This window comes from Bos javanicus, chromosome 1, assembly GCF_032452875.1.
Source record: "Bos javanicus breed banteng chromosome 1, ARS-OSU_banteng_1.0, whole genome shotgun sequence".
Lineage (NCBI taxonomy): Eukaryota > Metazoa > Chordata > Mammalia > Artiodactyla > Bovidae > Bos > Bos javanicus.
In genome coordinates, this window is record NC_083868.1 from 41,602,500 (window position 1) to 41,629,796 (window position 27,297).

The window sequence follows — 27,297 nt, forward strand, 5'->3', positions numbered from 1 at the left end:
AATTAATCATGAATTTTTTTCTCAGGTTCAGGAGCCTACTGTGGTATGTGGTTTGCTCACGGCATGTGGGTCTTCTACTCCAGGCTTCACATTAACTTTGACATCAAAAGCTCTGTAACTGCTTGCAGCACAGTAGAACAAAATGCCCTCTTCTATTTATGCTATTTCCTGTTATCTTTTTTTGTAGGAGAGGCTGCTTTCTTTTCTATATGTGGCACTCCACACTACATAGGACTCAAGATGCTACAGATGTATATACTGTTACTGTAGCTGTGTATGAGATAGCTTCCACCCCCTATCAGAGCAGGAATCCTTGGCAGCCAATTGTACACCTTTCATCAAACTTATTCAGGCACTCTATTCTTCATTTCTTTTTCATCAATGCCATATGAAATGAAGAGAATTTGTATTTTAAAGCAGTGCTATGCAGCCACTCCTGTAATCTTCCTTTGAATATTGTCATTTATTTCTTTTTTTGTTTGTTTGTTTGTTTTGGCTGAACATTTAAAATAATTGTTAAGCAAAAGAGGTTTAGAGAAAATAATATACAATTGTATTTCTAAATAAAGGTTAACCCAAACATCTCTGGAATTTCTAACCATTAGAATGATTTCTTCACTTGAAGGCAAGTTCTACTTGAGGAAGATCCAGGCAAAGGTGATATCAGACAGGAGCAAAATTAAATTATCAGTTCTATTATTCACTTTCCTAGTCTCACTATATTATTAGATTGGCCAATGAAATTAAGTGGGGTCTAAGACAAGTTCTATGGCCTAAATGGTTATGTCTACTCAGAATTCATATGTTGAAGTCCTAATCCCAAGTCTGACAGCATTTGAAGGTGGGACCTTTCGAAAGTAAGTAGGCAATCGAGGGTAAAGGTCTCACAAATGGGATTAGTGCCCTAATAAGAAGAGATGGGAGAGAGATGATGTCTTTCTCTACTCTGTGAGGCTACAGAAAGAAGGTGACTGTCTGTAAACCAGAAAGAGGGCCCTCACCAAGAACTCCAACCATGCTGGCACCTTGATCTCAGACTTTGAGTCTCCAAAACTGTGAGAAATATATGTGCTGTTGTTTAAGCTACCCAGTCTATGTTATTCTGTTATAACAGCCCAAGCTGACTAATAACAAGGGGAACCACAGTATCTTATTCTTATTCCTGAAAAGAAGCTTCAGATTTTCTTTAAGAACACTTATACAACTGATCTTATTGTGTTAGAAAGATAATAATTTTATGGCATAGGGGAAGCTATGTCTAATAATTTCTATATCTATGTTTGCAATCAGTTAAACTTTTAAAAAGCAATTTTTTTTAAAGTTAGTACAAAATCCAAAAATTTCAGAAGTATTTATTGTAAAACAAAAAGATTTTTCCCATCTTCATATGATTAAATCTCTCCTACAGAGATAAAAATTGCTAAGATTTTCTGAATATCCTTTGGAACATAGTATCAATTCAGTTCAGTCTCTCAGTCATGTCCGACTCTTTGTGACCCCATGGACTGCAGCACGCTGTCCATCACCAATTACCAGAGCTTGCTCAAACTCATGTCATTCATGTTGATGATGCCATCCAACCATCTCATCCTATGTCGTCGCCTTCCCCTCCTGCCTTCAATCTTTACCAGCATCAGGGTTTCTTCAAATAAGTCAGTTCTTCACATTAAGTGGCCCAAGCATTGGAGCTTCAGCTTTGGCATCAGTCCTTCCAATGAATATTCAGGACTGATTTCTGTTAGGACTGACTGATTTGATCTCCTTTCAGTCCAAGGGACTCCCAGGAGTCTTCTCCAAAACCACAGTTCAAAAGCATCAATTCTCCAGCACTTAGTTTTCTTTATAGTCCAACTCTCACATCCATACATGACTACTGGAAAAACCATAGCTTTGACCTAGATGGACCTTTGTTGACAAAGTAATGTCTCTGCTTTTTAATACACTGTCTGGGTTTGTCATAGCTTTTTTTCCAAGGAGCAAGCATCTTTTAATTTCATGGCTGTAGTCACCATCTGCAGTGATTTTGGAGCCCAAGAAAATAAATTCTGTCACTGTTTTCATTGTTTCCCCATCTATTTGCCATGAAGTGACTACATGTATAGAATAGTAGTAACATTATATTTTACATATCAGTTGGCACATGTACTTCAAATTTTGATGAATATTCCAGTTTGCTCTTTAAAAAAGTAACAGCAGTTTACACACATGAGAGCAGCATAGGAGAGTGTTTGTTTTAACTGCCCTTAAATACTATGAACTATTTTAATCTCAGGTAATTTGTTAACTTAAAACAATATTGTAAAGTATTAGCCTCTAATTAAAATAAATAAATTTAATTTAAAATAGTTTAATTGGCAGTATTTGCAATTTTTAAAGTAGGATTAAAATAATATTGTTATTTTAAGTTATTTTTGTTGTTAATTTAAATAAAACAAAGAGTCTCAAGCTCCTCCTTTGAATAAAAAATCCAGTAGAGTCACAGGATTTATTTTAATTTTATGCACAAAAGAAGAAGAAAATCCTAAAACTTTCTTTTTTGCACATTGTGATGTGCTTAAAGTATAGAGCCCCTTCAGTTCAGTTCAGTCGCTCAGTCATATCTGACTCTTTGCAACCCCATGAATCACAGCACACCAGGCCTCCCTGTCCATCACCAACTCCTGGAGTTCACTCACTCACGTCCATCAAGTCAGTGATGCCATCCAGCCATCTCATCCTCTGTCGTCCTCTTCTCCTCCTGCCCCCAGTCCCTCCCAGCATCAGATCTTTTCCAATGAGTCAACTCTTCGCATGAGGTGGCCAAAGTACTGGAGTTTCAGTTTCAGCATCATTCCTTCCAAAGAAATCCCAGGGCTGATCTTCAGAATGGACTGGTTGGATCTCCTTGCAGTCCAAGGGACTCTCAAGAGTCTTCTCCAACACCACAGTTCAAAAGCATCAATTCTTCAGCGCTCAGCCTTCTTCACAGTCCAACTTTCACATCAATACATGACCACAGGAAAAACCATAGCCTTCACTAGATGAACCTTTGTTGGCAAAGTAGTGTCTCTGCTTTTGAATATGCTATCTAGGTTGTTCATAACTTTCCTTCCAAGGAGTAAGTGTCTGTTAGTTTCATGGCTGCAGTCACCATCTGCAGTGATTTTGGAGCCCCAGAAATAAAGTCTGACACTGTTTCCACTGTTTCTCCATCTATTTCCCATGAAGTGATGGGACCAGATGCCATGATCTTTGTTTTCTGAATGTTGAGCTTTAAGCCAACTTTTTCACTCTCCACTTTCACTTTCATCAAGACGCTGTTTAGTTCCTCTTCACTTTCTGCCATAAGGGTGGTGTCATCTGCATATCTGAGGTTATTGATATTTCTCCTGGCAATCTTGATTCCAGCTTGTGTTTCTTCCAGTCCAGCGTTTCTCATGATGTACTCTGCGTAGAAGTTAAATAAGCAGGGTGACAGTATACAGCCTTGACATACTCCTTTTCCTATTTGGAACCAGTCTGTTGTTCCATGTCCAGTTCTAACTGTTGCTTCCTGACCTGCATATAGATTCCTCAAGAGGCAGGTCGGGTGGTCTGGTATTCCCATCTCTTTCAGAATTTTCCACAGTTTATTGTGATCCACACAGTCAAAGGCTTTGGCATAGTCAATAAAGCAGAAATAGATTTTCTGGAAATCTCTTGCTTTTTTGATGATCCAGCGAATGTTGGCAATTTGATCTCTGGTTCCTCTGTCTTTTCTAAAACCAGCTTGAACATCAGGACATTCACAGTTCACGTATTGCGGAAGCCCCTTACTGTACAATTAAGGTACCTTGTGTGCTTGTGCTTAGTTGCTTAGTCATGTCCCACTCATTGCAACCCCATGGACTCTCGCCCACCTGACTCCTCTGCCCATTAGATTACCAAGGCAAAAATAGTAGAGTGGGTTGCCATGGTCTTCATGACCCAGGAAATGAACTTCGGTCACCTGCATTGCTGGCAGATTCTTTACCATCTGAGTCACCAAGGAAGCCCATAAGATACCTTATTGTACACTTAAGGTATAAAGTACCTTAAAGTATAAAGTACTTAACAGAGATAGGTACAATTTTTTGAATCCACAAAAATGTAACAATAAAGCAGAATTGAAAGCTTTCAGAAATTATTCTTTGCATTTATAACTCATAGCATTACTCTCTGAACTCTCTCTGGTTATTTGAAAAGTCTCTGTTTAAACAGCACTTCCAAGTACTCTTTAATAATTGATAATAGAAAAGGGGTATATGTTCTCTTGCAGGTCCTCATAATGGGTTGGAGAGTATAGTTGATACTTTTTGAGAAAGTTCTCAATATATCATGTTATCAAAATGTGTTTTATGATGTACTATTTCTTAATTTTTTGGTATTTATTTCTCCACCAATTGTAACAGTCTGCAGCCTCAGGGCAAAACATGGGAATTAAATTAGTTATTTAGAGAGGGGGAAATGAAAGCAATCCTCAGAGGATAAATTATATAGAATAAAAAGGGCAAAATAGAATTTTAATATATGGGGTATGACATATATGATGTTTTACATTTAGTTTTTTGCTGCTATAATTTTTTTTTATTTAAAAATGAAGATGATATTTATATTGATATGTATGTTAGGAGAACTAAGTAATGAGATATCACATGTTCCCAATATTGTTTTCTAATTTTTCATTTAAAATTTGACTTTTGTCAGTCCTGTTTTTTTTTTTTTTTTAAACTACAACATAAAATTTTATGAGACTTAGAATATTGTGCCACACTTTTAAAGGCGATGGTGACATGCTTAGCTTTTTGAAAATCTATGGCAGTTTAACATACTTGTCCATTCTTGAGTGAATGCAAAAGATTTTTTAGCTTAATATTTATTACTATGAAAAATATACTTTAAATGACCCCATACATAATGGGTATCAAATTGTATTGTTCCCTTCTTATTACAGTGGGTAAATTAATTAACTTACCAGTGCTTATTATAAGCCATATTTTAAAGATAATAAGGTCTTTGGTATATATCTATGTTAACATTGCAATTAGTGAAATAATGTAATCTTCTAAACTGTGTGATATTGGATGTGATAACTTTGCATTTCAAGCTGCTACAGCTCAGTGTGTATGTATGTGTGTGTGTATAAATCAGTGGCAGGATATGGAAATCATTTCATTTACTGCTGTATTTTTGGTAATGAGTCTATTTTCCAAACAAAACTTTGGAAAGAGACTACCTCGGAAAGAAGTAGTTCCCCTCATCTAAAGCCAGAGAACTCTCCAAAATTGGTTCTATCACTGTTTATTAAAAAGGCATCAGGAGGAGAATATTGAAAGATGGTGTATAATGAACTTAAACTTAGGGTTTTATAAAATGTGGAATAGTAATAAGAATACAAATTACTAGGTCTATAGAGTGTATGACATTTATTGTTGTTGTTTAGTCACTAAGTCATGTCCCACTCTTTTTGATACCCCATGGACTCTGTGTAGCCCACCAGTCTCCTCTGTTCATGGGATTTCCTAGGCAAGAACACTGGAGTGAGTTGCCATTTCCTTCTCTGGGGGATCTTCCTGAACAAGGGATCAAAGTGCATCTCCTGCATTGGCAGGCAGATTCTTTATTACTGAGCCACAGGGAAGCACTTAAGAGTATTACAGTATGCTTATATACAAAGGAGGTCAAACCAGTCAATCCTAAAGGAAATTGATCCTGAATATTCATTGGAAGGACTGAAACTGAGGCTCCAATATTCTGGCTGCATGATGTGAAGAACTGACTCATTAGAAAAGAACCTGATGCTGGGAAAAATTGAAGGCAGGAGAAGGGGACTGCAGAATATGAAATGATTGGTTAGCATCACTGACTCGATGGACATGAGTTTGAGTAAGCTCTGGGAGTTGGTGATGGACAGGGAAGCCCAGAATGCTGCAGTCCATGGGGTCACAAAAAGTCGGACATGACTGAGTGACTGAACTGAACTGTATACAAATTGCACGTGTATACATTCATTATTTTGAGCATTTGTGACAAAATGCATAGACTTATACACAATATACTCTCATAGTTATAATTACACTATAAGATGAGAAACAGACTTCAAAAATAACTCTATTCTTTTAAAAAACTGAAAGAGTTTTCCTGTAGTTTTACACCTTCTATTTTTATTAAAAATGGAGTGTTTTGCTGTCATTTGGTTTTGTTTTCCTAGAATGGTATTTGAAAATTTGCATCAAAAATTCTGAAAAAAATTTATCATATTATTAGGTATTTATCTTTGTGGCCTGGAATGTATATGATTTATTTCTCATTATACAGTATTTCCAATTTTCAAAAATGATGTCATATTGCTTTAATATTTGAAAAATACAAAACCACTATTATAAAACATTTGTGAATTAGATATGAAATTCACACATGTAGAAAGCAGAAACTGTGAAATAGCCTGTTATTTTTTTCATTTGACTCTTCATATCTTTTATGTATCTTTTAAAATATTTTTCATAAATATCTAGTATAAGGATAAAAATATTCACTAAATGTAAATATATTTTCCCAATTTTAGACTGTTTTCAGCATCAGTTTGCCAAACAAGTTCCTTTTTTTCCCCTGCTTTATCAATTACATATGTTGTTAGGATATTGGCCATGCACCAGTTTTTAAAATTGCATTTAGAAAACCTATATTTAGTTTCAGTGCAAATAATTGATTGCTTGTAACATTAGTGTAAAATTCTGTTATTTATGCTATTGATATTGTTCAGGATCCTCTAATCACTTATAAGAATGGATGGCCTTGCATGTAACACCTGTAAAGTAAAAATACTCATGAAAACTTACTCTTGTCTTTGGCCTAGAGCACAATCAGTGAACATATTTTTGTTGTTGTTGTTCTTTTATATTCTGTCAAAGCTTCCATTACATACTACTATTAAATCTATTTGGTATTGACAGACAGCTTTTTCACACTTTTAATAATGTAGAACTGTTAAGTTCTTAGATTCCTATAGCTGAATGTTGAGAGCGTGCGTGCATGCTTCGTCACTCAGTCATATCTGCCTCTTTGCAGCCCCATGGACTATAGCCCGCCAGGATGCTCTGTCCATGGAATTTTACAGGCAAGGTTATTGGAGTGGATTGCCATTTCCTACTCCAGAGGATATTCCTAACCCAGGGGTTGAACCCATGTCTCTTGTGTCTCCTGCATTGGCAGGTGAGTTCTTTACCGCAGAGCCACCAGGAAAGCCCCATGTAGATAGAAGTCTAGTAAAATGTAACAGTCTTCATTATTTCTAATAGTTTCACATATCTTCTTCTGTTAAAAATATTTAAATTAAAAAATATACCTTAAAAGTGTATCTAAATATTACAAAGATCACCTATAAATTGAAAGATAATTTTTAAGAAAGATCTTATTTAGCAAAATAATACATTTTATGATTTAATAATATCATAGAAATACTTTCTGTACTTGAAAGTTCTATGAATAGTATCAGTCGAGAATTAAAATATTTTAAGATCAAAAGACATTTGACTATTTCTAAATATTCCACTTTGAAATACCTTCCAGTAACAACTTATAACTGGTTTCTATACTTAGCTTAATGTGATCAAATAAGTAAAAATGATTTAAAGAAATGCTTCTTTCACCAAATTCAGTTTATACAAGTTGTATGCAGGGTCAGAATATGGAATCTTCATTCTGTCTTTAAACATCATTCCACAAGCTGAGCCTTAGAAGTTGTATGTCCTCTACTTGCCAACTCTTCCCTTTGCTCTCAGAAAAATCAGAGTTTGATGGATTTAAAGAACATTGAAAAACTGAGTTATAAAATTTATATCAAACTTGAAGTGTTGCTGCTATAGATATAAGTGATATAACACGTGACCAGCATGTTCATGCACAGTGATTCTCTGATAAAATGGCTGGGCATGACCTTAAGCAAATCCCTTTGGGGATACTGAAGAGAATCTAGTGCTTGGTGATATATGCTTTCTATGAATCAGACATCAAAGCAGCTTGTTTTTTAACCTAACATAATACATTTCACAGTTCACATTTCATTTATATATAATAAGAATATTATAAAAATAAATTTCTATAAAAAGTCAGATAAAATAGAGTGACAATATGAGTTAAATGTTACTATATAATTCTTTTTTTACTATTTCATTTACACTTTACTATTTATTACAGGACTCAGAAACAAAATTGAGCTTTGATTTGATTTTTATTTCTTAAAATACTTTTCATCTCTCTTTAGTTAGACTGAGTATATTTCTCTCATAACAATAAAATAAATCATGAACTCTAGTCTTTGAAATTGATGGGATAACATTTAAAATTCCCATTTGAGAGCTACTTATTTATATAATGACAACATAAATTAAAATTATTTTAACATTCTCTGGAAATTATTGGATTAATACAAAATCAATATGTAATTACTATCTTAAAGTCTATAGCTATGTAAGTCTTCATGCTGAAATTTAAAACTTTCGTGTGTAACAAAGACCTCATCTCTTTCAGTATATATATTTAACTGTACAGGTTGTAGCTCATCTGTACAGGTGTAGCTCATCTTGCTGAACTTTGCTTTGCTATGCTTCACAGATACAGCATTTTTTTTTTTTTACAAATTGAAAGTTTTTAGCAATCCTGCATCAAACAAGTCTGTCCATACCATTTCTCCAACAATATTTGCTCACTTTGTTACATATTGGTAATTCTCACAATATTTCCAGCTTTTTCATTATTATTTATTATAGTGACCTCTAATCAGTGATCTATGATATTACTATTGCAAAAGCCTTATACTTGGTGAAGACTCAGATTATGGTTAGCATTTTTAGCAATAAAATAAGTCTTCATTAAGGTGTATATACTGAAGCTGAAATTCTAATACTTTGGCCACCTGATGCAAAGAAGTGACTCATTGGAAGAGACCCTGATGCTGGGAAAGATTGAAGGCAGGAGGAGAAGGGGTCGACAGAGGATAAGATGGTTGGATGGCATCGCTGACTCGATGGACATGAGTTTGAATAAGCTCCAGGAGTTGGTGATGGATAGGGAAGCCTGGAGTGCTGCAGTCCATGGGGTCACAAAGAGTCGGACGTGACTGAGCGACTGAACTGAACTGAGCTGAAAAGTATATACGTTGTTTTTTAAAACATAATGCTGTTGTACACAATAGAGTACAGCATAGTATAAATACAAATTTTATCCTCACTGGGAAAACAAAAAAGTGTGTGTGATTTGCTTTATTGCTGTGGTCTAGAACTTGGAATATCTCTGAGATGTGCCTGTATGTGCCAAACGTGTTTTTTACTTATTAAAAAAAAATGATTTTGAAATTTATTGACTTTTTAAAAATATTGAGTTTTAAAGTAAGAGAAGTATTATATATTTTTCTCTACAGTATATCAAAATTTTAATGTAGTTTTAAAGTATTAAAGTTATGGTTTTCCTACATTCTATAATGACAGAATAAGAAAGTAGAAAGTGTATTAAGTTGCAAGGCTTATCAGAAAGTATAAATATATGCACTTACATGGGGACAGACAGAGAGATATATTAATACATATTAGCAATCACCTCAATATTCATTGGTTATATTTTACTATTTAATATTTCAAACATCATACAGATTTAAATATCTAGTTAATAATTATTCAATAAATTTATACCATAGAGAAAGATCAAAAGATTGTGTACATAAGAATTTCTTACTATTGTGATGAATAGATTTTAATAAATTGCAAATTTTATCTAAAATATACCAATCTATAATTTATAGCATTTTAAAAAGTCTCAATTTTATCCTATCATCTAAATGCATATTATTACAATTATTTTAAGAGCAATTAAGTATTATGGGATTATCAGTGGAGAAATAGGACTCAAGGCTTTTTGGATCTTTAAAAACATGCTGAATATAGTTCAATAGAAAAATAGACTTATGTTTCATGATGTGGTACATGCAAAAGTACCTTGCTTTCCGTCCAGTGGAATGGATGCTTAGAAGAGCAGGAATTTTGCTGGCTCTAGGTGAGGTGGATTCTTGGAAATTGAGAAGGGTACCATGTCAGATACTAAGTAGTAGTGAGTAGACACTCACCAACGTTCATTCCCTCAGTGGAAAAGAAGTTTTAACTGGCAAGGTATTGAGGACTCTGCTGATAAAGTCTCCTTACTATTCAACGCAATCATTATTGGCATAACTTTTATTTATTGACTGCTGACAGTCCAGAGCAATTTAAAAATATCTGTATTCTCATTTCCCATTAAAACATTTTTCAGTTGAAGAAATGTTCAGAGGTTATAAATGACTTGCTAAGGTCACTGAATCGGTTAAGTGGAAACTCTAGAATTTTGGTTGAAGTTTATGTTATTCTAAAGTCTGTACTGGTATTTCAGTCATTATAATTTGCTAGATAATTAATTTTCTTTTGGCAAATACTTGCCAAAGATTATCCACATGAGAAGGTTATTTGGCCTTCGTTGTCTCTCTGTCTCTATTCTGAGATACCCTGAGCTGTACTGTTCTCCACCTGTCAGGTCTCTGGAGAAGCATGCTTGAACTCCAGCTTTATGTCTAACATGTCCTTTCAGTGCTTCATTTCTGTCAGTGTTATTTCTTGCATTTCCCTATCTGGTGACACAGATTCCTTGAAACATACTTTGCTCTTGATGTTTTTATTCCCTCTGCCTCTACTTTACTTCCAGTTTCTTCTGCTCTCCCTGGTCTTCTGAATTATTCTTCATCTTAGATCTCAGTACCTACCTTGGAAAGGACTGCTTTTACACCATCCCTTTTTGTTTTGATCGTCAGCCACTAACATCTTCTCGCAGTGTGCGCGTCCCTGGATTCCCCCAAATGCTAAACACCAGCTCAGTCCACTGAAGCTTGGTTGGCTTAACATTCCACATGGAAAAGATCCTAGCTTAAAAGCAACCTCTAGATATTATACTAAGGAAGTTTGGGAAAAGGAATGCTGATGGCTTAGCACAAGCTGTGTCTGAAGGCACATGCACTATGTCTTATAACCAGTAAGACACTGAATGGATGCTGGACAAGAACAGAATCCACAGCACCTTCTTTTATGCCACATTTACTTGCCAGATCTTGGAGAGGGTTAGACAAGGGAAATCAGGATAGACACCAGTATAGAGTAGCCACTCAGCTCAGGAAGTTTGGATATCAGGTGTTTACTAATTGATAGAGACTACTTCATACTTTGACAGCCTGTAGGGTTGTACCAGTGACTGCTGGCTGAATATAATCTCTGACCCTTACATGTCTGAAAAAGAAACGATAAAGTCACAGGTGTAAAAAACATCTTATAGCTACCAAGGAGGGGAAGGAGGAGGAGGGATAAATTAGGACATTGGGGTTGACATATTGATACTACTGTGTATAAAACAGATAACTAATAAGGACCTATTATGTAGCACAGGAAACTCTACTCAATACTCTGTAATGACCTGATGGGAAAGGAATCTAAAAAGAGTGGGTATATATGTGTGTATAACTTATTCATTTTGCTGTACAGCAAAAAGTAAGACAACATTGTCAATCAACTACACAATAAAGAATAAAATAATAAATATCAAACCTCTTAATGAGATGTTGAAATTACCTGGTCTTTTCACTTTTCTAACAATTGATGACACAACTTTCACAAATTGAAATAGTACCTGAGTTGGTGTGCTTATTTTTCTCTTTTAATTTTTATCCTCTGAATCTTCTAGTGGTGAAATGTCAACAATCTGATGCTCTTGCAAAATAGGTTTTCCCTTGATATTCTCTACACAATGGAGAGAATTTCAGGATCTCAGAAGTCCGTCATTTTTTTTTTCTTCCCATACATTGTTTCAAAGGGAGCTCCTTAAACAAATTGAAATCAAACTCTCTAGATATGTTTCATGAATCTGAATATCAGTAGCTTTGAACCCTATGATATGTAAATAGTATAAAAATCTTTTGTCCCTAGTCACAGACTACATAGCAGGGCTAGCTTATACCTTAGTAAAGTAGCTGCTGCTGCTGCTGCTAAGTTGCTTCAGTCATGTCTGACTGTGCGACCCCATAGATGGCAGTCCACCAGGCTCCGCCGTCCCTGGGATTCTCCAGGCAAGAACACTGGAGTGGGTTGGTAATTCCTTCTCCAATGCATGAAAGTGAAAAGTGAAAGTGAAGTCACTCAGTCGTGTCTGACTCTTAGCGACCTCATGAACTGCAGCCTACCAGGCTCCTCTGCCCATGGGATTTTCCAGGCAAGAATATTGGAGTGGGTTGCCATTGTCTTCTCCGTACAAAGTTGCTGCTGCTGCTAAGTGACTTCAGTCATGTCTGACTCTGTGCGACCCCATAGACGGCAGCCCACCAGGCTCCCCCGTCCCTGGGATTCTCCAGGCAAAAACACAAAGTAGCTAGCTTACTACTAAAAATGACTTTTCCAAAGCATTTGGAAACCCACCAAACTATTACCACTTAGAAAGCTGAGCAACTCACAAGTTGTATGGCCTATCTAATTTCAAAACCTGATGTAAAACTGATGCAATGCAGATTTAATTGAACACACACAGGAAGATTATTTTCACCACTTCTTGAATAAGGAAAAGAGCATTATAAATTATATTGAAATTTTGTCTGTGTGTTTAATTGCTGAGTAGAGCACTCAATTGATAGTTTAAGTGCTAATTATTTTAATGTAATTATATTTAATTATTGTAATTGCTATTCATATCTTATGTCCTAATAGAGAGACATCAAGGGCCTTTTCACAGAATTGTTATATTCTCCTCATGCTAGAAAACAGAATAGGGAATTTATCATAGTTTAGTTGAAACAAGCTATTTGCTAGTTCATTTATTTCAAAATGAAATGTTACTAATTCTCTTTTTTGACCAGAATATTTTATAACAAATGCTGTGAAACTCTTTAAAATAAAAAATCAAATCATATAAATTCTTTTATGTGAATTATGGCTTTGAACTTTATATATATTTACTTGTAGATCACACTATAAATTCACATCTTTTTTCTCCTGTCAGGCATTACCGTGTAGAGAAAGGTGTAGTTAGACATTGTGATTTTTTTTTTAACTCTCAATTTATATTGTGTAGCAATATATTCAGTTCAGTAAGTGTGTAAATTGCAACACAAATAAGATTTGAAAACTCAAGAATTCGAAGGGGAAAAGCAATGTACAGTAACTACAAAGCAAATTCTAATTTATGGCCCGATATGACCCAAGTTTAATTTGTTTACATTTTGCCAGCGAGACACCTATTTACCATGTTCTCTTTGATATTCGACATATAAAGCTGAAGTATTGTGTTTCAGCTTGGATAATGGTGTCATTACCTCAGTTTTAAATGTTTTGTACCTGAACTCAGGATTCATGATGGACTCATTGGCTAAACAAAATTACCATGAGTAAAAACAATTTCTAGAAACTCAAAGATTCAAGATTTATGTTTAAATGTTTGTGTTATATTCTATGGAATATGGAATTCAGGGACGTTCTAAAGATTGTACTTTTAGAACCAAAAAATGTAAAATTATGTGTTGTAGACTAAAAGAGCCAGGTGTTTATAACACCTGACTATAGCCATTAATGGTTATAACAATCTCTAACATTCATAAGGTACTTCACTGCTGCTGCTAAGTCGCTTCAGTCATGTCCGACTCTGTGTGACCCCAGAGACGGCAGCCCACCAGGCTCCCCCATCCCTGGGATTCTCCAGGCAAGAACACTGGAGTGGGCTGCCATTTCCTTCTCCAATGCATGAAAGTGAAAAGTGAAAGTGAAGTCGCTCAGTCATGTCCGACTCCCAGCTACAGCCCACCAGGTTCCTCCAACCATGGGATTTGCCAGGCAAGAGTACTGGAGTGGGGTGCCATTGCTTTCTCCGAAGTACTTCACAGGTACAGCCATATGCCACAACTTATGTGTATTATTGTATTTAATTTTTACAACAACCATATAATTATAAAACTACTTATCTCCCATTTTATTGGAACACTGGCTTAAATGACACTGTCTCAAGAAGGCTGACCTATGTGCTTTCCTATCCTGATCAATTTTCAGAAAATAATTTTTCCCTAGGTGTTTCCAACAAAGTATGGGAAATATAGGTCATAGTCTCAGAGATCTTTGTCATTCTCCACTCTGTACATTGTTTCCAAAAGGAGCTACCCAAACTAATTGAAACCAACAGTGTTAAGATCTATTCTACTATGGATCAGAGTATCAATAACTTTAAAGCTGACCAAAAAATCATCTGTGTAAGTCTGTATGCATTGGGTCATGTTTTTAGGAAAGCCCCATTTAGAGCTAATGTTGCTCTAAAAATCTAAAGTAGTTGACTATACTGAGCAAGAATGTAATGATTTGTATTCTGTTGCATAAGAATTCCATACAGAGGTTTAAAAACATAGGCTTCTGTATCCAAGAGAAAAACAATGAATCTGGACATTAACATTTATTGACTTTATGACCTTGGGAAATATACTCAATCTCTCTAACCTTCAGTTTTTCATCCTATGAGATTCAGCTGATACATTTATTAAAAAATTATTGTTAAGATTACAAGACAAATTTGGCCATATTCTGCTTTGTGTGGACAGACTACACACTCACTGAATGTGAGCTACTTATTATTACATAAATATTTCAGTTGTTTGGGACTATATGTTATTGCTTCTGTCAAGATGGCTTTCAGTCTGGTTGTCTTAGCATCACTTCTGCTACTTTGAAAAAAAGAAATGTGAAACTTTAAAAATGAGAAATGCTCAGGTTCTATCTCTGTACCTTCTGAATTAGTTATATGATATACTTGGGGGAAGAGAAAAGCCCCAGTCAATTCCGAAGGATTGAGAATCACTATAATAAAGAATACTTTCTATAAATAAGGTTTTTAAATGTATTATTTGGTAAATAGTTTTTTTTTTTTTTTTTAAATTTAACACATAGTCATCACCACATGTGTGCTTCTCCAATGGCTCAGCAGGTAAAGAATCCACCTTCAATGCAGGAGACACAGGAGATGTGGGTTTGTTCCCTGGGTCAGAAAGGTCCACTGGAGAAGGAAATGGCAACCCATTCAGGTATACTACCACACAATTGCACTCATCTCACACACTAGCAAAGTAAAGCTCAAAATTCTCCAAGCCAGGCTTTAACAGTACGTGAACTGTGAAATTCCAGATGTTCATGCTGGATATAGAAAAGGCATAGAAACCAGAGATCAAATTGCCAACAGCCATTGGATCATCAAAAATCCAGAGAGTTCCAGAAAAAGCATCTATTTCTGCTTTATTAACTATGCCAAAGCCTTTGACTGTGTGGATCACAATACACTGTAGAAAATTCTGAAAGACATGGGAATACCAGACCACCTGACCTACGTCCTTAGAAATCTGTATGCAGGTCAGGAAGCAACACTTAGAACTGTGCATGGAACAACAGACTGGTTTCAAATAGGGAAAGAGTACATCAAGGCTGTATACTGTCACCATGTTTATTTAACTTATATGCAGAGTACATCATGAGAAATGCTGGGCTGGAAGAAGCACAGCTGGAATCAAGATTGCCAGGAGAAATATCAATAACCTCAGATATGCAGATGACACCACCCTTATGGCAGAAAGCGAGGAAGATCTAAAGAGCCTCTTGATGAAAGTGAAACAGGAGAGTGAAAAAGTTGGCTTAAAGCTCAACATTCAGAAAACGAAGATCATGGCATCTGGTGCCATCATTTCATGGCAAATAGATGGGGAAAGAGTGACAGACTTTATTTTCTTGGGCTCCAAAATCACTGCAGACGGTGACTGCAGCCATGAAATTAAAAAAAATGCTTGCTCCTTGGGAGAAAAGTTATAAGAAACCTAGACAGCATATTAGAAAGCAGAGGCATTACTTTCCCAACAAAGGACCATCTAGTCAAAGCAATGGTTTTTCCAGTAGTCATGTATGGATGTGAGAGTTGGACTATAAAGAAAGCTGAGCACTGAAGATTTTATGCTTTTGAACTGTGATGTTGGAAAAGACTCTTGAGAGTCCCTTGGACTGCAAGGAGATCCATCCAGTCCATCCTAGAGGAAATCCATCTTGAATATTCATTTGAAGGACTGATGCTGAAGCTGAAACTCCAATACTTTGGCCACCTGATGCAAAGAATTGAGTCATTTGTAAAGACCCTGATGCTGGAAAAGATTCAAGGCGGGAGGGAAGGGGACAACATAGGATGAGATGGTTGGGTGGCATCACCGACTCGATGGAAGTGAGTTTGCGTAAACTCTGGGAGTTGGTGATAGACAGGGAGGCCTGGCGTGCTGCAGTACATGGGGTCGCAAAGAGTTGGACATGACTGAGCAGCTGAACTGAACTCAGGTACTCTTGCCTGGAAAACGCCATGGACAGAGGAGCCTGTTGGGCTACAGACCAAAGAGTCACAAAGAGTTGGGCACAAATAAGCATGCAGGCATGGTATTACCACATGTAACTAAATAAACAATACATAGATATTTTCTCCTGGAAAGACATAACTTTTTGCAAATCCTTATCACATTAATTCTTTCTTTAATTTAGCAATGTTTGTGTGTGTGTTGTTTTATTTTGTGGTGATCATATGCTAAGCATTGTGAATATCATTGATGTAATGGTCGTGATGACAGTAGGTAAATTTATGGACAAATACTGATATTCAAGTGGAAATCACAGTTTAAATTTCATCAGTATATGGATAGCATTCCCTGACTTTCAAATGCACAACTTCTATAAACTGTCTTGGAGGACAAGGTTTAGATCTAAGCAAAAATAGTGTGTGCATTTTCCCTTGAATACAGACCTTGTAGTCTGTTTCCCCCACCCCCAGCCCCCACCCCACTCTATTTGGTAGACAAAGTTGTCTGAGTTAGTTGCTCAGCATGATGTTGATGGTGATGATTGTCACCTTTACAATCAGTATCATTACTTTGATGAGTTATAGAATTTCTCTTCTCAGGTCATGTAAAAGCTGGTTACCAATGTTACTGGTGCTCTGTACAGTTTAAAGTGTGACTCCTTGATGGAAGAAATTATAATATTGCACAGTTCTATTCATACCTGTCTAGGAACATCAGGAGAACATATAAGGACAAACATGGGTCTTGGAATCAGACACATTTAGGTTTGTTTCTTGTTTCACTACTTACTATATTAGTGTTATACTATGGCAAAAAAAAAAAAAAAATCCCCAATGTCTGTGGTTTAATGCTAAGGAAATGTTATACAGCTGTCCACCATGAATGATTCAAGGATCTGGGCCCCTGTCAGCTCATAGTTATAACTCCTTGTAAGACCTCACAGTCTTCATCATGTAGTTGGTGGACAGGATAAGAGGTATTTAATAACTTGACCTAGGTGACACAGTCACCTTTATTCATTGACAAGAATTAGGCAACAGATAGACCTGCCTAAAAAAAGGCAGACTGAGAAATATAATCCCTGGTTGTATAACAATTGATACTTCCCAGCTGCAGCTCTAATTTCGAAAAAGTTGTTAACAAATTTTTGGTGGCTATCTAGCCATCCAATCAAACTAACTAATGACTTTAAAAATAAATTTCTATAATTCTTATTCCTGACTAAAAAAGGGGAATGATACCCTTGAAATATGTATAATGTAGATTAAATGAAATAATGTACATAACGTCTTTGACATATGGTCAGGCAAAATATTACAGGCGTACCATAATTGTCATCTTTGGGTGTTCTGTCCTTCATGAGTACAAGAGATGATAAGTTACTCCTGCCTCTCTTTACTAGAGTGATGTAATATTTCTATCCCATTTATCTTGAATGATGATTAAATCTCAGAATTTTATACAATTATAAGTTATTTATTTATGCCTTTATGAACATTCTTTCCTACAGAAGTATAGATATCAAAGGCTTCATTTTCATAGCGGTGGGCTTTGTCAAGGAAATTTCTGAGATTGAAAATGGCTCTTTTTGGTCAATAACTATGGAATTTCAGACAGAGAGTATTAGAAGCAAAGAATTTCTGTCTGGTCTTGGCCAGGTCATGACTGGATCACCTTCCTACTGCTGATTCTGCATTAGAAATCCTATGCCAGTCAGGATATAGAGACTTCCATTTATAAACTGATTCAGCCTTTCAGTGAAGTTTCTTTCATTCTGGATTCAAAAATAGATGCTTACTGTTAACACTGTGCACTATTGATTATGTTGCATTTATATTCATATTTGTAAGCTGCATATCATTCGTTGTTGTCTTCACATGGAAATTCTAAAACGCTGGAGCAAATTATCAGATAATTTCTCTTATGAGAATTCTAGCAATAAATATTTCCAAAATAATACAGAAGAGAATCAGTGACTTGAATAGAGTTGAATATTCTGATCATGATATCAAAAGTAAGCAGGAACTTTTAATCACTATCCATTCTCATTATAGTTTCTGTCATAATAGCTTTTTTTTTTTTTTTAAACGGAAGACCAAGCAAACAACAATTTAATGTCATTTGTCCTGGTCTCTTAAAGATTGCATTGTCACATTAGTTTGACTTAAAATCAAAGTTTAGAAATATTAGTGCTAGGCAGCTATTTATCTTGTGTTATTAACATTTCTCAGTTATTAAAATCTGGTTACTTCTTTTATGTTTCAATCATTGAAATATAAACAACAAATAGAGGTAAATGTCAAGTGTATTTCATTCTGATTAGTAGTATAATTGTAAAGTTCTTTGAGTCTTGCTACATAAACTATTATTTTAGCCTTCACATTTAAAAAGTCTTCCACATTTTCTTAGGGAATATTTGCAGGAAAAAAAATAAATTTGGGGTGAAAAGAAGAAAGTGGAAAGCTAATGTCTTGAAGGATTAAGGATAAAGAGTGTAGCCCTCATTTAATAAATATGAAACAATGCAAAGGGTAAAGGACTTTAAGGTAAAGAACCTGATTTCTAAGTCTGATTCCTACCAGCCAGGTGTGAGATCGTGGATTAAAAGTCTGTAATTTGGGAATTTCAGTGTTCTGATCTTAGAAACGGGGACATAATTGGTCATCATTCCGTATAATTAGCTTATGATTTAAAAATTGAAAACATAAGATAAATGCTATTAAAATCAATAAATACCCAGAAAAATAGCATTTTGTTTTTATAATTTTATAAAAAGCAGTCTGTTTTTATAATTTTAATAAAAAAATATTTTTTTCCTTAATAAAAGTAGAACATATACTGGGAGAAAATTTTCCAACTTTTTATAGTTATGGTCCCTCCACCTTCTTTAGAAAGTTATGTGACACAGGCTGATAATATTTGCCATTATTCTATCTCCTTTTAGATGAATGCATCTCTGGTTTTAGCTAGGCTTATGGCTACTTAAAAATAGCAACTGCTTTTCCTCCTCTCCTTTTCAGCTCTATGTAGCCATATGACTAAATACTGGCCAACAGAATGTGAGGAAAGGTGATAAGTACAATTTCTGGGATTATATCCTTAAAGATGTAGTCTTTAAACTTTAGCCTGTATCAGCATCACTTAAAGGACTTATAAAATAGCTGGGCATCATCCCAGAGTTACAGATTCAGTAAGTCTGGGGAGGGGCTTGAAAATTTACATTTCTTGTAAGTTTCTAGTGACACTGATCTGCTCATCATCAGGTTATACTTTCAGAACCTCTGCTTTTTTTTTTCTCCTCTTATCTTAATACTCAGAATATGAATGTGATGGCTGGTATTGATTCTGGAGACATAAACTTGAGGGTCCTATCTAGGATCATAGATAAAAAAGTCAGAAGCCTGCCTACAGGAAACTGCAGAGCTACTCTATCAGCTATGAACTGCCTACCTTCATATTTTTCTGTGAGAGAGAAATAAACTTCTAAATCATGCACCTTCTATTAATTGTATTTTCTGTCAAATTCAGCCAAACCTAATTCATAGTAATAAAATATATTGGGTATAATTAGAACATTACTGTCCCAACTTTCATACCCCTAGTTTGTGACAGAGCTCTATATTAGTCTTTTACTTGGTGTACATCACAGAGTTTTAAATCTAATACCTGATCAAAAACTGAGGACTGAGCACCTGCTATGAAATTCGTTATTTAGGATTAAGACATTTTTGAGTGGAAGGAATGGATTTTACCTTAATTCCCGTTATTTCTAACTTAGGTCTAGCAGCATGATTTTATACACATCTGCTATATGGAGCAAATATATTTGTAAAATATGTGTTTGTATGTGTATATTTAACCTAAGGACATATAAATACATCCTATACTTGGGTATTGAGTTTTTATAGCAAAGCCACATTTAGAGTAGTTTAAAAGCTTGTTATGGTAGACATACATTTAAAATCTATGAGCATTTCATAACAGTACATGAACATGTTCAAGGATAAGGATTGATAATGAGATTTACTGACTTCATAAGTGTTGAGAGTGCTTGGCCTTCATCCTTATGTCTTACAATTTTTCTGAACCCACTGAATATAACTCAAAGGAGAATATAACTTGCCATGGATTTTGCTGACCAAGGCATTTACATTCTCAGTGAGACATGTAAGAAGTCAATATATTCAGGCATTTTTATTGAAAGCTAAAGTCATTGGTAAACTCTGGCCTTTTTTTAAATACAATTTTTGCATTTTTTAAGGTTTGAATAATCAGGAATGGTTTTAATGATAAAAGAATTGGAAATTGAAAACTGAAAGTTAGTACTTAATTCTGTATAAAGGATATAGAATAAACTTTGGCTGTTGTATTCAAATTTAGGTCTGTATTGAAAAAAACACACAAAGCATATGCATCACTTATCATCTGTTAAATAAATTTTAAAATTATAAGTAGCTCAAGGTTAAATTCCTCCATCTCCTAGTATTTCCCTTTATTATAGTTCCCTGAGAATATGTAAATTAATAAATAATTATTATATTGAAATTCAAATCTGGTAGAAAAAAATCCAAATTTCAAACATTTCAGTAATGTTTTTCATTAAAGCAGTTATATTTTTATATTATGAGAACAGAGAAAATACAGTTTAAGAAGCTACAAGAATTTTTTTAAATGTCAGTGTTGAATATTTAAAGTTTCAAACATGTACCATAAAGAATATTAGGTGATTTACAAAAGATAAATAAGTAATAAAATAAGATAAAAAAATATAAAGGAAACATGTAAAGAAAAGTATAAGCTTTTTATGGCCCTAACAGAAGCAGAAGATATTAAGAAAAGATGGCAAGAATACACAGAAGAATCGTACATAAAAGATCTTCACGACCCAGATGATCACGATGGTGTGATCACTGACCTAGAGCCAGACATCTTGGAATGTGAAGTCAAGTGGGCTTTAGAAAGCATCACTACGAACAAAGCTAGTGGAGGTGATAGAATCCAGTTGAGCTATTCCAAATCCTGAAAGATGATGCTGTGAAAGTGCTGCACTCAATATGCCAGCAAATTTGGAAAACTCAGCAGTGGCCACAGGACTGGAAAAAGTCAGTTTTCATTCCAATCCCAAAGAAAGGCAATGCCAAAGAATGCTCAAACTACCGCACAATTGCACTCATCTCACACGCTAGTAAAGTAATACTTAAAATTCTCCAAGCCAGGCTTCAGCAATATGCGAACCGTGAACTTCCTGATGTTCAGACTGGTTTTAGAAAAGGCAGAGGAACCAGAGATCAAATTGCCAACATCCGCTGGATCATGGAAAAAGCAAGAGAGTTCCAGAAAAACATCTATTTCTGCTTTATTGACTATGCCAAAGCCTTTGACTGTATGGATCACAATAAACTGTGGAAAATTCTGAAAGAGATGGGAATACCAGACCACCTGACCTGCCTCTTGAGAAACCAGTATGCGGGTCAGGAAGCAACACTTAGAACTAGACATGGAACAACAGACTGGTTCCAAATAGGAAAAGGAGTACGTCAAGGCTGTATATTGTCACCCTGCTTATTTAACTTTTATGCAGAGTACATCATGAGAAACGCTGGACTGGAAGAAACACAAGCCGGAATCAAGATTGCCGGGAGAAATATCAATCACCTCAGATATGCAGATGACACCACCCTTATGGCAGAAAGTGAAGAGGAACTAAAAAGCCTCTTGATGAAGGTGAAAGTGGAGAGTGAAAAGTTGGCTTAAAGCTCAACATTCAGAAAACGAAGATCATGGCATCTGGTCCCATCACTTCATGGGAAATAGATGGGGAAACAGTGGAAACAGTGTCAGACTTTATTTTGGGGGGCTCCAAAATCACTGCAGATGTTGACTGAAGCCATGAAATTAAAAGACACTTACTCCTTGGAAGGAAAGTTATGACCAACCTAGATAGCGTATTCAAAAGCAGAGACATTACTTTGCCAACAAAGGTTCATCTAGTCAAGGCTATGGTTTTTCCTGTGGTCATGTATGGATGTGAGAGTTGGACTGTGAAGAAAGCTGAGTGCCAAAGAATTGATGCTTTTGAACTGTGGTGTTGGAGAAGACTCTTGAGAGTCCCTTGGACTGCAAGGAGATCCAACCAGTCCATTCTGAAGGAGATCAGCCCTGGGATTTCTTTGGAAGGAATGATGCTAAAGCTGAAACTCCAGTACTTTGGCCACCTCATGCGAAGAGTTGACTCATTGGAAAAGACTCTGATGCTGGGAGGGATTGGGGGCAAGAGGAGAAGGGGATGACAGAGGATGAGATGGCTGGATGGCATCACTGACTCGATGGACATGAGTCTGAGTGAACTCCGGGAGTTGGTGATGGACAGGGAGGCCTGGCGTGCTGCGATTCATGGGGTCGCAAAGAGTGGGACACGACTGAGTGACTGATCTGATCTAATCTGATCTGATAAAATAAGTAATAAAAGAAAATAAAAATATATAAAGGAAACATGTAAAGAAAAGTACAAGCTTTTTAAGGACTGGTATAAAGAGTTTTTAAATGACTGAACCATCAATATTGACATTATTGCTATATTTTGTTTCCTAGCAGTCAAAGCTAACAAAGTAATAAACGGTTACATAATTATTATTATTTCTTTACTGAAAGAAGGAGATGTACCAGCTTTTAAAAAAAGAAAACTTTTGAATTAAAAGCATTTGAATTTGAAAAACAGAAAAAACATATTGTAGATGTTAAAATGTCATTGTTACTGAATGACCATCTCAATGAGGATAAAATCACATTGGTCCCTTTTTTATAGTCCCTTTTAATGTATTACTTTATGTAGCAGTTATTTAATTAAAATTTGTATGTTCACTGCCAGATTAGAACATCTTGAGTACCGAAATATGTCCCATGTTTTGTGTCACAAATGTTATATATCATACTTTGTGTATAATAGCTAAAATAAATGTCTTTTAGAAGTTAGTGAATTAGAAATACTGCCCACACAGCAGATAAATCAGAAGAATGCATAGAGCTAATATATCTAAAAAAAAATTCAAAGTAGGCACTGGATACTAAATATTTGTGAGTGTGAATAATGATGTAGATGTGAATAATTTCATTAAAAATGCCACATTTCCTGTTTTGTCAATATAAATTTTGCAATAACAGTGTAGAATAAATCTTAAATTTAGGAATTTTAATTTAGATAACTCAAGCTATGAAATTAGGGGAGAATAATAATGACACTCATATGTATCATTTACAACATACTCAGCAATTTTCTGCTGATAAAGAATCCGCCTCCAGTGAAGGAGACCCCAGTTCGATTCCTGGATCAGGAAGATCCCCTAGAGAAGGGATAGGCTACCCACTCCCATATTCTTGGACTTTCCTGGTGGCCCAAATGGTAAAGAATCCGCCTGCAATGCAGGAGACCTGAGTTCAATACCTGGGTTGGGAAGATCCCCTGGAGGAGGGCATGACAACCCACCCAGTATTCTTGCCTGGAGTATCCCATGGACAAAGGAGCCTGGCAGGCTACACAGTCCATGGAGTTGCAAAGAATCGAACATGACTGAGCGTCTAAACAAAACACAGCACAACAATTTTCTAAGTTCTTCACATTTAGAAACTGACATACTTCTCACACCTTTTAAGGTGGCATCATTCCTGCGCTCATTTCAGAGTTATGGACACTGAAGAAAAACGAGATGAAGGTCACACAGCTACCAAGTGGTTGATGGAAAGATTGAATCAAATCTAATTCCTGGGTATATGCTTTAATCAGGCCTTATTCCATACCTCTCAAACATCTGAAAGATTCACTTTATTTTTTGTATTCAATATTTCAAGTTATTTGGAGTTTATTCAATTTCTAAGACTGCTGGGAGTAACAAACTTGGATCATTGACTTAACTTTTGATTTGTAGAGTTTCTTTAATTTTCTTGCTTTTTTGTATTACCTTTCTTGAGCTTAGAACTAGGTAGGAATCACAATTTATGAGCCAAAAAAAAAAAAAAAGACAATTCCAGGCAAGGTATGGCAAGATATAATGTAGGGGTCTGAGTAGATTTTTTTTAATAATTTTATTTATTTATTTTTATTTTTGATTGCACTGGGTCTTCATTACTGTGTCGACATTTCTCTAGTGGTGAGTGGGGGCTACTCTGTAGCTGCAGTGCATGGACTTTTTATTTCAGTGGCTTCTTTTGTTGCAGAGTTCTAGGGCTTGGGGGCTTCAGCACTTGCAGCCCATGGGTTCAATAATTGTGGCTCCTGGACTTGAGAGCACAGGCTCAATAGATAATGGCACATTGGCTTAGTTGCTCTGCAGCATAGGGGGGATCTTCCTTAACCAGGAATTGAACCCATGTCTCCTGCATTGGCTGGTGGATTCTGTACCACTGAGCCACCAGGGAAGCCCCCTAAGTAAATTTTAAATATGAATCAGTTGATGTCATGTAATTATGGTCTGTTATGTGAAATATCTGCTTAAATTGTGATGAAAAAATAGTTGGGCCTCTAACACTGTTTCTAGGACACTTATAAATAAATCACTAAAGTGGGAAAAGATAATACTTTTTGTTATGAATCTGTAAAGAAAGAGGGTATCTGGAACACCTTGGGGGCTACATCAAAGTTTATAATTGTACAATCTACCATATCTATCAGGAAAACAGAGATATAATTGTTATGCTATTCTGTCCACCATTGATGAATGTGTTTGCTACTGTTTGATGCTTGCTAACAAATTGGGGTCTTCTGCTGTCAACATGACTATAAGAGAGCAGTTCTAATATGTTCTCATTAACATAATGCTAAAATCAACGTTAAGAAGACATTTTCCATGAGAATTTATGAGATTCTGTGCAATTAAGCATGTAACAATATGGACAGAAATTTTGCAGGGGCTGTATAGGAGTAAAAATTAAAAGTAAAATATTTGTAGAAGTAATCTGTGACCTGAGACTTTAGACTGTTGATTGCTGGCTTGTTGATGTGTTAATGTAAAGTAATTATTCCAGTGAATTGAAGCTGAAAGTCAACATGTATATTCATTAATTTAGTGTAAGCTTCCTTATTGTTAATCACAGTTGAGGTGTCTGTTTTCAGCAAACTGATCCAAACTTTCCCATTATGCTTTGCCAACCATAAAATTTAAACATTCTTTCTTGTCAACTTTCCAATTTCTAACTAGGAAATGCTTTCTTGATCATTTAAAATTAGAAGCACTCGTTTGTCTTTAAAATTAAGAATAGATTTTTGTCAGAAATCTGTTTAATATTGTATATAATTTGTGTTTTGGTATCACAAATATATTCACAATGCTTTTTTTTCTGTCAGCATGTTCATTTGTTAAAGCATTCCATATTTCTTACTAATTAGGTAGTGTATTCTGGCATATACAGCAGTATGCGTTCATCAGTTCCCCCTCTTAATAACTCTGTCATCTGGATAAAATTTACCAGCATTCTTTGTAGCTGGATAGGGTCATGTGTCTTACTTCTGGCTACTAACAATGTAGGTTAAAGTGATACATGTCTCTTCCACAAATTAAATGACCTTCCATGTCTGCCAAGCCCTCTCCCATCTTTCTTCTCATACTCTAATGATGAAACTCCAGTGGAAAACTGCAATGCCTCTAGGCATTTTATGCATGGAGAAGCATAAAATGAAAATATCATAGATTCTAGAATGACCGGATACAGAGGTAAGTCCCTCGTTGTCTACATTCAACTATGAAGTGGGTGATAATAAAATGAGTAGGTTATTAAACCTGTATTAAGCAAATGAAATTTGGGTTTTTATTGCAGCTATTGGTCTAGTATTTCTGAGATTAGTAATATACTGGAAGTTGGAGAAAATTAAGAACAATAGCATCTCCCCACAGTGTATATGCATATATTTTTAGGTGGCAAGTTAAAATTCACTATAGGAAGGCATAGTTTATGGTGACACTATCGTGTTGGTCAAAGCAACTATACTATGATACAGTAAGAACTAGCAAAACTAAAGGCTACTAAACAGAAACTGTTTTACACTTCAAAATTGAGTATTGTATCTCATTATAATAAAATTAAAAATGCAAACAGTCATGTAGTGATCAAATCATATGATAGATAATGTATATACATATATATATCAATGGGCTTTGCTGATAGCTCAGTTGGTAAAGAATCCACCTGCAATGCGGGAGACCCTGGTTCAATTCCTGGGTTGGGAAGATACTCTGGAGAAGGGATAGGCTACCTACTCCAGTATTCTTAGGCTTTCCTTGTGGCTCAGCTGGTAAAGAATCCACCCGCAATGCGGGAGACCTAGGTTTGATCCCTGTGTTGGGACGATCCCCTGGAGAAGGGAAAGGCTACCCACTCCAGGATTCTGGCCTGGAGAATTTCATGACCTGTATAGTTCACGGGATTGCAAAAAGTCGGACATGACTGAGCAACTTTCTTATAATCAGTAGCACAGAGGAGGTTAACATTTGCTAAGCAATTCTGATGAACACAAGTAATAGAAAAGATACCAGATTTTTATGGGATATAATATATTTCTCTCTGATTATCTCCCCAAAATAACAAAGATAATAATGATTACTTATTCTTTAAATGCTTTCTAGGTACCAGGGTACTCTGGAACCCTATTATACACATGTCCTATTTAATGAACACAACTGATTTAGTGATGGTAGACAAAGTCACAGAGGCTACTTGACTTGCTTAGATTAGATAGCTCTTGTGTGATAAGGCTGAGACTTACTCCCAGGCCCCATCTGTTCTACATATAGCACATTGTTCATTGTACTGTGAGAGACAATAACTTGGAAGAAGGAACCAAGGAAGTTGAGTTAAATAACCTAAGGCACATATTCCAAATATTTTCAAGGAATTGT

General features: G+C 35.6%; 1 protein-coding gene across 15 annotated transcripts in view; it reads left to right on the plus strand.

Annotated features, from left to right (window-relative positions):
- Positions 1 to 27,297, plus strand: part of EPHA6 (EPH receptor A6) — a 1,025,466-nt gene that overhangs the window by 298,425 nt on the left and 699,744 nt on the right. The window lies entirely within an intron of this gene.